This window comes from Pleurodeles waltl, chromosome 5 (genome assembly GCF_031143425.1).
Source record: "Pleurodeles waltl isolate 20211129_DDA chromosome 5, aPleWal1.hap1.20221129, whole genome shotgun sequence".
In the NCBI taxonomy this organism is placed as follows: Eukaryota; Metazoa; Chordata; class Amphibia; order Caudata; family Salamandridae; genus Pleurodeles; species Pleurodeles waltl.
In genome coordinates, this window is record NC_090444.1 from 1,851,508,289 (window position 1) to 1,851,523,012 (window position 14,724).

Here is a 14,724-nt window from a genome sequence, read left to right on the forward strand (position 1 = left end):
TCTGACACGAGGGCATGCGTATCTCTTGCACTGGATCCAACACCACCGTTCTGCCTAGCTAACACAGACATCTAGGAAAGCCTTATGACCTATTACACATGCACCTCCCCAGCCAACATTACGTCACTACCTAGCTTGACGGTCCCCAATCCAGATTTGCTGGCACTCATAATGTTGCCACTTTCCTAGAGACAAATACTGTCCGTTTGCTCATGTTTTAAGATTCTGCAAAGCCTCGAACATGATAAAGAAATAAAACCTCATATAAAAGTGTTTGTATTAGTTTTTAATACTGCTTTTTCTGCCTTTGTTTACTTTTGTTATCAGAGAGGGCATTAAGGTAGCTCTACAACACGTATTTAAGTGATTTCTTCCTATGATACGGTTTAAAGTATGTACTGATGAGGGGAAAATACTAAATTTAGGTTATCTTCCTAATTTTTGTACTATGTTAGTACTGACTTGTTGTAGTCCTACGTCTCTAAAATAATGGTCATGCCAGTAAAAAAAGGGCTGTGTGGCAAACTAGTGCTAGCGCGCCTGGTCCTTAGTAAGTAAACATACAAGGGCACGCGTCTAGGTCGATTAACCTTTTGGATCGCATGGGGTATCCTAGTCAAGCGGTAGCCCATTGAACCATTAACATCACTATAATCAATAACAAACATGAATGAAAACCCTATCTAATAGGAAATACTATCACTCTTTAAAAAAGGTTAATCATTTTTATTCCTTATTAATTACAATTCTTATCCAAATCCTTTATTCGACTTTATTGTTAATCAAGCTTTATTAATCATCACAAAAGCATTATTCCTCCAAAATCCCCAAATCAAAGCAACATTAACTTATAACTTCTCAACACATGGCAAAATAATTCACCAAAGCAATTGTTGTCAGTCAATTGTCACCGTCAATGTCACCCTTGTCAGCCTACCTAACCCAGATTAGCATCAGCATGTGGGTCTTCATGCGAAAACAATTTTGACAAACATTAATTTGGAAAAATCTATCTATGAGAGAAATATTTAAAACAGCGCAGTTGGTACCTAGAAGAAAAAGCACGCATTAGTCAGTCACATTGTTATAGCTACCTATCCAAGATGGATCAGCAACAAGTCAGTCTTCGTCTCCAGGTCATCAGTCATCAGCAAGTATCAGGCTCACAGAAGGTAAGCCCAATTATCAGCACTTCGGACAGCGTCTCCTGACGTCATCAAGTTTCGCATCTCCACTCTAAAATCTCTCCCCTTGTCATGACTTTTTATTAGGGTTTCTCAGTCCGTCCCACTAATTGCTAATTGGTCAACCTTATCATAGTTATGGCTCTAACCTATAGTTTTTGTTTACCACATGTACACGTCTGTTCAGGATTCAAGTTCCATTAGCTTGATTGGTTCTTCTGTCGATGAGAACATCATCCGGCTCTTCAAGTAACAAAAGTGTTGCTCACAGTCTTTTAGTCAGTGCTTCCATTGTTCAAGTCCTGGGAAAGTACATTTAGCCTACACTACACATAATTGTATCAATTTGTCCTCATCATCTCTTGTCCACTGGTACATTTGCAGAATTTTCTAGCAGAACCTTATGAACTCTGTACAGTTCAAGGTCCTTTTCTCCAGTTCCAGTCCTCAGCAGCTTTGTCTCATCTCCATGTTAACGCAGGCAAGGCCCAGCGAAAACCAGACCTCCAGTATGGCTAAGTTAAGAATACAAATTAACATAAAACATAGGTTATACATTCAAATATGACATATTAATACGTTTTTAATGAATATTTTAATTATTTAGCATCTTGTTAACACACATGGTGACCACTCCCGTGGGCACATTTTACCCATACACGTTATTTTCAAATATTAGTTTCTTTATTGAATTTTCTCATTAGTATTCACACGCAAATCATCAGAAATTTCTCATATTAGCACAACTGCTCCAACAGTCCCTCCTCTGATGACTAAATATGTCATCACACCTTTCCTTGATAACATTTTACAAATTTCTTTCAACCACATTTTGAGTTCTCCTTCTTGTATTTTCCCTATAGATTCTTCTCCTGGATTGTTCTTCCCTCCTCGGGTCATTTTTGCCCCTTCTTAGTTTTATTTTCTGCCATAATTTACATGCCCCCCCATTAGCCTAATATGACAATAATCACAATTAATATTCCTTGGACAATTTTCCACAATATCCCACCCCAAATTTGACTAAACCAATCTCCCACAGTAACAAATCCATTTGCAACCTTTTCCCAAACTCCTGGTTCCTTCAATTCTTTCAAATCCTTACTTGCATTGGTTAAATTAGTAAGTAAATCTTTTATCTCTTTCTCGTTCTCAGGAATGTACGAACTACAGTGCCTTGCATTAATCATTTTACAGACTCCTCCGTCCTTTGCTAATATTATATCTAAAGCAAGCCTATTTTGAAGCGTCATAGCTCTATCCGCAGCTAGTTCAGTGTTTAGTAGAAGTATGTCTCCTGTAAAATTAGTTAGCATATTATCCACAATAGTAGACATTTTTCGTATCTTGTTTACATTCAGTATAAGTCCCACAGAAGGAATTATTGCTCCAAAAATATTCCCTACGAATGCAGAGGCTGTTTCTCTCTTTTGTCTCATCTGATGTAATTCAGTCATTTTCGGTATCTTTTTCAGATCATCTATTTGATGAATCTTACGAAAAACTATTCCCAAGTAACATGTCCCATACCATCCTCTAGGAAGACAGTAATAAGCATTAAGTCCACAAATATAATAAATTCCAGGAATCACAGGGTCTGCACCATTCAGCTTAAATGTCCATTTACTCTGAAACAAAAGCACATGTCTACATTCACTCGTTCCCACAAATAAAGTGTCAGTGCGTGATTTTGGCCTATATACACAAAGCTTCGCTACATGTAATGCATCTAAAGCTAATCACCCTTGTGTTTTAATAGCAGTGTAAGCATAATCATTCTCGTAGGTTCTTTTCTCTAACCCTTTTTCTAGTTTCTCTTTTTAGTGCTTTTCTCCTATCATCAGTATGCCCAATAAAGCTCTTCTCCATAGGTCTTAATAAGCAAGTTAAATTGTTACGATGCGCATAAGCCGTGCCTAAATTCAGGGTTGGCTCAAAGAATCCTCTAACTAACCCTATGGGGGTTATTACAACTTTGGAGGAGGTGTTAATCCGTCCCAAAAGTGACTGTAAAGTGATGGATATACCACCAGCTGTATTACGAGTCCATTATATCCTGTGGAACTCGTAATACGGCTTGTGGTATATCCGTCACATTTGGGACGGATTAACACCTCCTCCAAAGTTGTAATAACCCCCCATATCATGATCCTTAGCTATCTTACTCAAATATCTAATAATCGGAACAAAGGAAAACACAACATCATAGTTTGAATAAAAATACTGTATATACTCCTCATTATAGAATCGGGTTAATAGCAAACTACAAGTTATACCATAAGTCAGAGGTAGACTATGATAAGTGACCCCCTCCTCCACAGAGGAAGGGATCTGGGTACACACAAGACAATCCTTTGCATCCATCGATAAAAGACGTTAGAAGACAGCTCTCCTTTTGTGTTAGTATAATCATGCAAAGATTGCTCATCTAATTTAAACCTCTCTAAAGCTGTTAGTGTAGTATTTTCAGATACAGATGTAATATCGGCTTCTCTCATCTCATAAATAGACATACGTACAATCATTACTATAAACAATATACCACACACGATCGCCATTCCTACACTCAAATACCTACAATACCTAATGTTCTTAGTGCTATTATCTAATTTATCCATGATCTGTAAAGAATCAGAAAACAGAATTAACTCTTAAGTAAAGTGCAACAAGAAAACAAGAAAAAAAAAATACGCTTCTTTTTCACAAGTCAGATTCATATGCAAAGACCCTTTTTCTTCCTTTGTCAGATCGGTTAGCAGCTGGTCACATTCGGAATATTAAACGTCGTATCAGGTTATCAGTGTCTCTTCCAGTTAAATTGGACAGTTTTCTCAATTGCTCTTTTGCTTAGCTCAACAACTCAGTCTATTGATTCTCTTCAGTTTGCATCAAAATACTGGTTCGGAACTTCTCGGTCAAAGCAAAAGGACATGAACTCGTTTTGCCAATTACTTGTCGCGGCATATGCCCACTCAGGTCCTGCGTATCTTCGACTTGCTACTCTCTTTTTTTTCAACTTTCGTTCTCCTGCTAACTCTCCATCACTTAGTTCGTCTTTCCTTATAGTGTCTATTTCTATTTCTTCCTCTATTGTCTCATTTATAACCAAGTCCTTTTTCTTGCCTCTTTGAGATTCAGGCCAATTGTCTCCTTTTCTTGTTCCTTCTGTCAACAATCTCTTCAAGATTGGACTTTTCTCCTTTGTCTTGTCTGTAGTGCCTTTTCTTGATGGACCTGCACTTTGGCTTCAATCTGTCTCAACTCTTTCCCCATCAGGCTCTGGCACTTGGTCTCCTTGTGCTTCGTCACCATCTGCTTCCGAGAGAACCTTCCCTGTGCTTGGTTCTCCAGTCATTTCCGCCGGGTTACTTTCTTGCTCTGTCTTCTGAGCTTCTGCACCCTCATCTCTCACTGGGGTAATTGATCTATCTTCTGCCAGTTCTGGATCTAGTTCAGGCTCGACCTGCTCTGGTTCTGGTTCAGGAAGAGCTATTGGCTTTGCTGCTGTTGGTGCTCTCAACAACACTTCTTCATGGGTCTGAGGACTCACCACTCTCTTGGTATGACTTGCATGTATCCAGTTAGGCAAACCTGCGCATTTCACAGCTGTTGTAGTTGTCAACACCATTTGGTATGGACCTCTTCAAAGTGGCTCTAGGCAAGTCTTTCGCACATGCTTTTTGATCACAACCCAGTCTCCTGCTCTTAGGTTGTGACCTAGGTCATGGATAGGTGGCAGGGTAACAGTTTGTACCTGCTGAAAGATCGAACCACGTCAGCTAGAATTTTGCAGTAGTCCAACACCATATCATTTGTAATATTGACAAGAGCATTGGCTGGTATTGCTGGCAACCTCATTGCTCTACCCATGAGAATCTCATGTGGGGACAGTCCTGTTTTCCTGTCAGGTATATTTCTCATTGACATTAACACTAAAGGCAATGCATCTGGCCATTTAAGATTCGTGACAGCACACATTTTGGCAGTTCTTGATTTCAGAGTACCATTCATCTGCTCTACAAGTCCTGATGCCTCTGCACGATAGCTGCAATGAAGCTTTTGTTCAATGTTCAATGCTGCACATAAGAGCTTAATCACTTCGTTATTGAAGTGCGTTCCCCTATCTGATTCTAAAGAGATCGGAAATCCGAACCGTAGTATTAACTCTCTAAGTAACAGCTTTGCAACTGTGAGACTGTCATTTCTACGTGTGGGATATGCTTCAATCCAGTGACTAAAAACACACACAATCACCAACACGTACTTCAATCCACCACATGTGGGCATCTCAATAAAAGCCAGTTGCATTCTGCTGAATGGTCCACCTGCTCTTCCAATGTGACTCAAATTCACCACTGTCCCTTTTCCCACATTTAACTGCTCACAGATCACACATCTGTGAGACACTGCTCCAGCTGCTTGCCTGAACTTTGGATTGAACCAATCAACCTTGAACAACCTAACCATGGCATCTCTTCCAATGTGTGCCTGACCATGGTGATACCGAGCCATCTGAGTCAACAGACTATTCAGCAGTACCATCTGACCCTCCTCAGATACCCAAATTTCATCTGGTCTCTGTACACACTTCAACTTCGACCACAGCTTCTTCTCTTCCGTTTCTGCATTTTCTTGTAATGTTTTCAACTCTTCTAAAGTGTCAATTATTTTCAATGCAAAACTTGCAGAATTGGTTTCTTCTTCTGGCATCAATTCCCACTTATCTTTGAACGATATACGGTTCAAGGCGCAAAACCTTGCGACTTGGTCTACATACCCATTTCCCAAGGAAATGTAATCTTGCGTCTTTTGATGTGCACTGCATTTTACTACAGCAATTTCTTCAAGTAACTGAATTGCATACAGTAATTCTTTTATCCTGTCGCCATTTCTTACTGGTGTTCCACTGGAGGTCATAAAACCTCGCTGTGACTACAATTTACCAAAATCATGAACAATTCCAAATCCTTATTGACTATCAGTGTATATTGTCACTTGCAGCCTGGTAGAAACATAACAAGCTCTATTAAGAGCCACTAGTTCTGCTACTTACGCAGAATACACTCCTGGAAGCCATGATGCTTCTAAAGTTCCTGTAATTGTACATACAGCATATCCTGCTCTCAAGGTGCCTGTGCCATCTCTAAGACATGAACCATTGACAAAGACAATGTGATCATTTTCTTCTAACCGAGTATCTCTAATATCAGACCTTGGCTTTGGACATAGTTCGGTCACCTCAAGATAATCATGCACTATATCCTCTTCCTTTTCAATTTCAACAGTATCACTTGGCAATAATGTTGCTGGATTCAACTCTGTACATCTTTTCAAAGTTACATTTGGAGTTCCCAAAATGTTCGTCTCATACCTTGTCAGTCTGGCCCATCAAATGTGTTTTCGTCCTTGTCAGTAAAATCTCAACAGAATGTGGTACCATTACCGTCACTGGGTATCCCATGACCACCCCTTCACATTGGGAAAGACTTTGACCAACTGCGGCTACTGCTCGCAGACAACCTGGTAAAGCTGCTGTGACCGGGTCCAAGGTAGCTGAAAAATATGCTACTGGGTGATAAGCACCTCCATGGTCCTATGTCAAAATAGACAAAGAACAAGCATCACGTTCATGACAAAACAATATGAATGGTTTTGTGTAATCAGGCATTCCCAACACTGGAGCTCTGCACAAACTCTCTCTCAGTTCAGTGAATGCCCTCATCTGGTCCTCATCTAGGATAATGGGATCTGTAACTCCTTTGTGAGTTAACTCCTGTAGGGGTTTGGCTATCTCGGCAAAATTTGGGATACACTGTCTACAGTACCCTACCATTCCCAGAAACATGCGTACATCCTTCTGGGAAGTCGGGGGACTTCTCTGCAAAATCATTGTTATCCTTTCTCTGGAAATTCTTCTCAATCCTTTCTCAATTTGATGTCCCAAATATTTAACAGATTTCTGACAATACTGCAACTTCACAGGTGAGACCTTGTGTCCGAACTCTCCCAAATGATTCAACAGGGCAATCGAGTCATACTTACACTCGTCCCTGGTTTTGGATGCAATCAATAGATCATCAATGTACTGAACAAGAGTATATTGGCAAGGTAATTCTAACGACTCCAGATTCTTTTTCAGAATCTGATTGAACAGGGATGGTGACTCCGTGTACCCTTGTGGAAGCCTACACCAGCTATAGACTTTATCTAGGAATGTGAAACTGAAAAGAAACTGACTATCCTCATGAAGTGGTACTGAAAAGAAAGCTTGTGACAAATCAACCACTGTGAACCATTTTGCCTCGCATGGAATCTGAAACAGTATCACTGCTGGATTGGGCACAATTGGACAACACTTAACCACACTCCTGGACTCGTACCTCTCCACATGGCTTTTTCAGTGCCATTATTGGTGAATTACATGGGCTGCTCAACATTTCCTTTAAAACTCCTTGTTTTAGAAAGTCTCCAATTATCTGCGCCACTTTCATCATCCCATCTTGCGCCATGTTATACTGTGGAAGTTTCGGGAAATCAACATTCGGCTTCAAAGTGATTTTAACCCCTTCTGTGCCGCGGACGTAGTGGTTACGTCCCGCGGCACAGTGCTGCTGTGCCGAGGACGTAACCACTACGTCCTCGGCACACAGCCCAGAGGGAGCGCTCTCGCTCCCTCTGTGTGCTTCCCCCCACCCCCCCCAAAGTCAGGGATGGAAGGGGAAGCCCTTCCCCTTCCACCCCCGACCCCCCCACCCCCCCATAATGACGTCAGCGCGCGATCGCGCGCTGACTTCATTATGGGGATTTCGCCGCACAGGAAGCCATTTGGTTCCTGTGCGGCGAACGGAGAAGAGGTGAGTTCCTCTTCCCGGTGGGTGGGGGGTTTGGGCTAAAGAGGCACCGGGGGAAAGGAAAGGCTTTTCCTTTCCCCCGGTGTCTCTTTGAGCATTCCTGCTGCCCGATCGCATTGCGATCGGGCAGCAGGAATGCCCACTAGACACCAGGGATTTTTTTTTTTTGTTGTTCTTTCCTGTTTCTTGTTGGCGGGGAGCGGCCCCTTGGGCAAGGGTCGCTCCCCTTGTGGGGGCAATTTGTTACGGCCATTTCTGCCCCCCTTGGGGGCAGATTGGCCTACTTTTTAGGCGGATCTGCCCCCAAGGGGGGCAGAAACCACTGGATCACCAGGGATTTTTATTTTCTGTGCATTTATGTTGGGGGGGGGTGCCCCCTTGGGCAAGGGGCGCCCCCCCCAAGGGGGCAGAGAACTGTTGGCCTTTTCTGCCCCCCTTGGGGGCAGATCGGCCTATTTTTTTTAGGTCCATCTGCCCCCAAGGGGGGCAGAAGCCACTTAGGCACCAGGGATTGTGTGTGTAGTGAATGGGGGGGCGCCCCCTTGGGCAAGGGTCGCTCCCCTGTGGGGGGCATGTCCTTTAGGGCCATTTCTGCCCCCCTTGAGGGCAGATTGGCTACTTTTTAGCCAGATCTGCCCCCAAGGGGGGCAGAAAACACTAGATCACCAGGGTTTTTTATTTTTATGTGTATTTATGTGGGGGGGGTGCCCCCTTGGGCAAGGGGCGCCCCCCCAAGGGGGCAGAGAACTGTTGGCCTTTTCTACCCCCCTTGGGGGCAAATCGGCCTATTTTATTTAGGTCCATCTGCCCCCAAGGGGGGCAGAAGCCACTTAGGCACCAGGGATTGTGTGTGTAGTGGATGGGGGGGCGCCCCCTTGGGCAAGGGTCGCTCCCCTTTGGGGGGCATGTCTTTTAGGTCCATTTCTGCCCCCCTTGAGGGCAGATCAGCCTATTATTTTTAGGCTGATCTGCCCCCAAGGGGGGCAGAAACCACTAGAACGCCAGGGATGTTTTTTTATGTGTTTATTTTTGTGGGGGGGCGTCCCCTTGGGCACGGGGCGCCCCCCCAAGGGGGGCATTGACCTGTTGGCCATTTCTGCCCCCCCTGGGGGCAGATGGGCCTATTTTTCTAGACCCACCTGCCCCCAAGGGGGGCAGAAGCCACGTAGACACCAGGGATAGTGTGTGTGTGTGTGTGTGTTAGTGGATGGGGGGGGGGCTTGGGCAAGGGTCGCCCCCCACTTTGGGGGCACATGTACCCAGGCCGTTTCTGCACCCCTTGGAGACAGATCAGCCTATTATTTTTAGGCTGATCTGCCCCCAAGGGGGGCAGAAACCACTAGAACGCCAGGGATGTTTTTTTATGTGTTTATTTTTGTGGGGGGGCGTCCCCTTGGGCACGGGGCGCCCCCCCAAGGGGGGCATTGACCTGTTGGCCATTTCTGCCCCCCCTGGGGGCAGATGGGCCTATTTTTCTAGACCCACCTGCCCCCAAGGGGGGCAGAAGCCACGTAGACACCAGGGATAGTGTGTGTGTGTGTGTGTGTGTTAGTGGATGGGGGGGGGGGCTTGGGCAAGGGTCGCCCCCCACTTTGGGGGCACATGTACCCAGGCCATTTCTGCACCCCTTGGAGACAGATCAGCCTATTATTTTTAGGCTGATCTGCCCCCAAGGGGGGCAGAAACCACTAGAACGCCAGGGATGTTTTTTTATGTGTTTATTTTTGTGGGGGGGCGTCCCCTTGGGCACGGGGCGCCCCCCCAAGGGGGGCATTGACCTGTTGGCCATTTCTGCCCCCCCTGGGGGCAGATGGGCCTATTTTTCTAGACCCACCTGCCCCCAAGGGGGGCAGAAGCCACGTAGACACCAGGGATAGTGTGTGTGTGTGTGTGTGTTAGTGGATGGGGGGGGGGCTTGGGCAAGGGTCGCCCCCCACTTTGGGGGCACATGTACCCAGGCCATTTCTGCACCCCTTGGAGACAGATCAGCCTATTATTTTTAGGCTGATCTGCCCCCAAGGGGGGCAGAAACCACTAGAACGCCAGGGATTTTTTTTTATGTGTTTATTTTTGTGTGGGGGCGTCCCCTTGTGCACGGGCGCCCCCCCAAGGGGGGCATTGACCTGTTGGCCATTTCTGCCCCCCCTGGGGGCAGATGGGCCTATTTTTCTAGACCCACCTGCCCCCAAGGGGGGCAGAAGCCACGTAGACACCAGGGATAGTGTGTGTGTGTGTGTGTGTTAGTGGATGGGGAGGGGCTTGGGCAACGGTCGCCCCCCACTTTGGGGGCACATGTACCCAGGCCATTTCTGCACCCCTTGGAGACAGATCAGCCTATTATTTTTAGGCTGATCTGCCCCCAAGGGGGGCAGAAACCACTAGAACGCCAGGGATTTTTTTTTATGTGTTTATTTTTGTGTGGGGGCGTCCCCTTGGGCACGGGTGCCCCCCCAAGGGGGGCATTGACCTGTTGGCCATTTCTGCCCCCCCTGGGGGCAGATGGGCCTATTTTTCTAGAACCACCTGCCCCCAAGGGGGCAGAAGCCACTTAGGCACCAGGGATAGTGTTGTGTGTGTTTTTTTTGTTTGAGGGCTGTCCCCTTTGGCAAGGGTCGCTCTCCATGGGGACACAGTACTAAAGGTATTTTTTGGCTTCCTTGGGGCAGACAGGCCTATTTTTTTAGTAGGCCCATCTGCCCCTATGGCAGAATCCACTTAGGCACCAATTTCTAAAATGTTTGATGGTGGGGTGTTTGTCAACTGAAGAAGTCTTTGCATTTGTGATAAAAAATGTTTTCCTCCTTTTTGTTCTAGTTCAAAGCTTTTGCTTTATTTGCTGTGGCTCCTTGCGGTTTTGGCGGTGGTTGACCTGCAGTTTGCACAGTTGCATGTTTTAGGTAAGTAAAAACAATTTACTCCAAAGGAGTATTGTTGCCATGCATGAATGACATGTTTGTAGGGGGTGTACTAAATGCAGGATTGTGTGTGAAATTGTCCTTAGGTTTGTGCACAATGATATTTGTTTTGTCTTATTTCTAATTTGCCTTTCTTTCTTTCTTTTTAGTGGGATATCATTGGTGATTGCTGTGTAGTTGCTGGTGAATCAAGCTTTTTCAGGCAAGTGAGCGGTATACTTTTTGAGTTTGTAACTCTTACTAACAAAGCTACACTTTGTTACTTGTCTTACACAGTGCTGGTTGTTGGTGGTGAATTTGTCCAGTTAATTTTAGCAGGAGAGATCATGGCTAGCCGCAGGATGACCGCTCAGCAGGTGGTTGGTATGCTTTTTGAGTCACAGTCTGATCATGACTATGAGACGGACTCTGCATCTGAGGCAGAGGAGGAAGTCAGAGATTCTGGCAGTGATGTTTCTGTTGGAGGGGAATCTTCTGATGATGAAGCCACACTCAGTGCAGATGAAGGTTCTGTTTTAGAGGAGGACATTGATGTGCCAATAGTGCAGCAACCTGGGGCTGAAAGGTTTCCCGTTAGAAGACCTGATGTCTGGGTTGCCCCAAACATGGAGCAGCCAGAGTTGCCTGCCTTTACTGGTCTCCCGGGGTGTAACGCCAATACAGAGAACTTTATGCCTATCAATTTCTTTGAGTTATTCATGGATGATGTGTTTTTGGAAGAGATTGTTGAGCAGACTAATTTGTATGCGGAGCAGCATTTGAGGGACAACGCTGCTAGACTTAGGCCACACTCTAGAGCTGCCCAGTGGATTCCCACAAATTTGGAGGAGCTAAAAAAGTTTTTGGGTTTGACTTTTTTGATGGGGTTGATAAGGAAGCCGTCACTGGCTTCTTATTGGTCTACTAGTCCCTTGATGGCAACAGCTATATTTCCAGCTACCATGAGTCGTAATCGGTATTTGCTTCTTCTTAGGATGCTGCATTTTGTTGACAATGCATTAGCCTTGCCACGAGATCACCCAGATTCTGACCGTCTTTTTAAGATTAGGCCTGTCCTTGATCATTTTGTAGATCGGTTTTCGGAGGTCTATGTTCCAGGCAAAGAGATAAGTGTGGACGAGTCTTTGGTCCTCTTCAAGGGTCGTTTGGTTTTTAGGCAGTACATTCCTAGCAAAAGGGCACGATATGGAATTAAATTGTATATGATGTCTGAAAGTAGGACAGGATATGTGTATAGTTTCCGTGTGTACACTGGTAGGGATTCCAATATTGACCCCCCTGGTTGTCCTCCCACTTTTGGAGTTACTGAGAAAATAGTGTGGGATCTTGGTAGACGACTGTTCAACAAAGGTCACCATTTGTATGTAGATAACTTCTACACTGGTGTGCAGTTGTTCAAGGAATTGTTTAGAGTGGACACAGTTGCTTGTGGCACAATCCGTTCTAACCGGAAAGGCTATCCAAGGGAGCTTGTCTGTAAAAAACTTGAGAGGGGACAGTGCTGTGCCTTGCGGAACGAGGAGCTGCTAGCTTTGAAATTTTCAGACAAGAGGGATGTCTACATGCTAAGTACCATCCATGATGAGAGTACTTCCCCTGTGACTGTTTGGGGCCAGGTTGCTGAAGTGCGCAAACCTGTGTGCATTTTAGATTATAATAAGCACATGGGAGGTGTAGATAGAGTTGACCAGAGGTTGGAACCTTATACTGCTATTCGTAAGTCTTATGTTTGGTATAAGAAGTTAGCACTTCACCTCTTCCACTTAGCAACCTTCAATGCTTTTATTGTGTTTAGGGATAGGTCTCCAGACTCAAAGATGACATTTGTGAAATTTCAGGAGTCAGTGATAGAGAGCCTTATTGTGGTGGAACAGGCCAGAGTTCCTAGAGAAGCAGTGGTGGAGGATGTGGCTAGATTGAAAGATCGCCACTTTGCTGAGCACATTCCTCCCACACCCAAAAAAGACTTTCCAGCTAAGAAATGTAGAGTGTGTTTTCGAAGAGGTATCCGGAGGGAGTCTCGAATGTACTGCCCAGATTGTCCTTCAAAGCCTGGGCTGTGTGTCGGTGCTTGTTTTAAGAATTACCACACCCAGAAGAATTTCTGGGAACAACCATGAGTGTAAACTCATGTCTGTTTTGTATTTTCATGTGTTTAGTTTCATGGTTAGCATTTCTGTCATGTTGTTAGTTAGAGCTTTTGTGTTTGTTGTTTTGTAATTCTTTCTACTTAGTTAGGGGTTCCTCTGTTTAAAAAAAAAAAAATATATATGATGCCATTGTGTGTGGAGTGGGGCTTGGCTGAGACTGTACATATTGACTTGATGTTGGCTACTGCAACACACTGCCAGCCAAACACCAGTCCACACACTCCCATCAGCTGGTGTGATTGTTGTATCAGGCATGTGGGCGTATGTAAGTGATGGGCCCTTGAGTGGCGCTGTCTGTCGATGTGAGTGTTGTAATGTGCTGGGCCCGTGGCTGGCGGTGTGAATGGCCTTGTGTGTGTCATGTATGAAAGTTGTGTGAATGGACTGTAAAGCGGTTGGTGCCTTGTCGCGGCTTTACAGCTCACGAGCTGTGAGTCATTGGTTCAGTTTTTTGCCTTTCAGTTACTAACAGTGCTTTTCATTTTTGTGAAAGCTCTTGTTAGTAAAATTTGATCCACTGAACCATCACTCACCCTCGTGCCAAATCCAACCAGTATGTGTGGTAAAAATGACCAAACCTGCTCCGCTGTAATCAGACGTCGCAGCACACCTATGACACGCTAGGTGCCTCAGGTGGGACCCCGATGATGAAGCATGCCACCAACTTGGTTGGTGGGTGAGGGGTCTTTTTCACATAACCTAAGTGTGTTTCTTTTCAAAATTTTAGTGTTTGGCACATCACGGACGTATGTGGGCACATCAAAACGATATATTACAAAACTACCTGTGTTTGGGGGGGGAGAGGGCACCTATGTTTTTGGTCCTGTGTGCGGCCTTCATCTAGGGAAACCTACCAAACCCAGACATTTTTTAAAACTAGACACCCCAAGGAGTCTAGGGAGGAGTGGCTTGCGTGGATCCCCCAACATTTTCTTACCCAGACTCCTCTGTAAACCTCAAAATGTGCTTAAAAAAAGCATATTTTCCTGACTTTTCTTCGTACGATCACCACTCCAGCACAAAATTCCTACTCCCCAGTGTTCCCCTCTGTCTCCCAAATAAAATGACACCTCACGTATGTGGGTCCCCAAAGCAGAGTCAGTCTAAAGATGTATAAAAGAATATGTCCTTATAAACTCGCAGTACTATCCCCTGTATCTCTACAAGTTTTGGGCCTTATTCTGTTGGAGGCACCTGGCCCACCCACACAACTGAGGTATCATTTTTATCGGGAGACGTGGGGGAACGCTGGGCTCCACTCAGATTCCAGAACTTTCTGTCACCGAAATGTGTGAAAAATGCGTTTTTGTTAGCCAATATTTGAGGTTTGGAAAGGATTCTGGGTAACAGAACCTGGTCAGAGCCCCTCAAGTCACCCCATCTTGGATTCCCCTAGGTCTCTAGTTTTCAGAAATGCACAGGTTTGGTAGGTTTCCCTAGGTGCTGGCTGAGCTACAGGCCAAAAACTACAGGTAGGCACTGTTTTCAATGAAAAAATGTGATGTGTCCACGCTGCGCTTTGGGGCGTTTCCTGTCGCGGGCGCTAGGCCTACCCACACAAGTGAGGTATCATTTTTATCGGGAGACGTGGGGGAACGCTGGGTGGAAGGAAATTTGTGGCCCC